The following is a 1,470-nucleotide window of genomic DNA, read 5'->3' on the forward strand; positions in this document are numbered from 1 at the left end:
TTTGGTTACATTTTATATCTTTGCCGACTAGAGTTTAAAGTTAGTCATCCTACTCCAGAGTCCCAATTTTTAACCAGTTGTATTACCTCCTTCTAAAGATTTCCCAATTCTATAAGTCAGAATTTATTTCATTGTGCATAGAAAGCAACATTGCAAAGAGTTTACTTTTGTGTAACAAATAAACTAGAAGTTAAGTAAAAGAGAAGGTTAATCTATTACCAAGTATTATATTAACATACTGTCTTTTAGCACAAGAAAAGATGGATTCACTTCACTCTGAATTGCATATCTTACTAGCTAAGATGAATTTATGTCTAAGAGTTTACATTCTTTTAAATAAATTCTCCTTGGAGGCTGGAGTTGTTAGAGGGAAGAGGTTTCCGGGGAGAACACGGGAAATGATTTTTTTTGCACCACTGTCCCCTGCTGAAGGGGTTTCAGGCACATGCCTGGATGGAGAACTCACTTCAATTGTACACTGCACCCATACTTTTCCATGACACAAAGTTTTGTTTAGTTAGTGATAGAATAGTAATTAAAAAACTCTCCATAGGAAGTGAAATTTTTAAGTAAATGACAGCTTTATCATTTAAAATTGTTCAGTGACTGGAAGTTCGCAGTGATAAAACATATGTCATGTAACATGATCCTTTCTTGCTCTCCTTGCACACAAGTTGCCATTAGGGTCATGTCATGCCATATTCTGCGCACGGTGATTGTTGAACGTGGTACTTCAGTGTTGTACTAAGTACCATATCATTCATCCTAGATGACTCCCTTGAAAATTGCTTCTAAAAGTTTGTGCCAGAAATGCTCATGAAGTGAACAATTCACTGTCCTTTAGCTATTAAGGTACTGAAAACTGTCACTTCAGGAAATTGGAGACTGTACCTTGTAAAACATGTTGTTTGCTTTGCTTCAACAATTACTACCTATCATCCATCGGCTTGTGAGTATTGTGTTTAGTTGGTTGTTAAATTTAGTACTATACTAACATTTAGATGTCAGGAAAAGAGACTTACTGAAATCTCAATGCAGTGGCATGAATCTGAACGAACTGAAGGTATTCGTATCTGTATTATCATTTGCCTTTTATGTTTTCTTGACTGAGCTATTCAGAAAGTCAAGAAAAACCTACACGTTTTTCCTATATTTTTAATCATTATTACTTTCCCTGACATTAGTAAACACTGTATTCGCCATCACTTGCAGATAATATCAAGTACTGAGGACTAAAACTTTCATATTGAGTCTTTCTTAACAGTATCTATTGAAGTTTATTGAATTTCTATGATATAGCTCTCTTGAGGATGGAAAAATTTGTTTATTTTTGGCAAATTTAAATGGCAAAGATAAGCTTTTAACAAGTAAATTATACACGCCAGTGACAAAATTGAAATGTTGGATTACAACTCAAATACATGTTCAACTTTCAAAGCTCAACTTCAGCTCTTCTTTTAGCATGAAACT

This window comes from Propithecus coquereli, unplaced genomic scaffold (genome assembly GCF_000956105.1).
Source record: "Propithecus coquereli isolate 6110/MARCELLA unplaced genomic scaffold, Pcoq_1.0 Scaffold174, whole genome shotgun sequence".
NCBI classification, from domain to species: domain Eukaryota; kingdom Metazoa; phylum Chordata; class Mammalia; order Primates; family Indriidae; genus Propithecus; species Propithecus coquereli.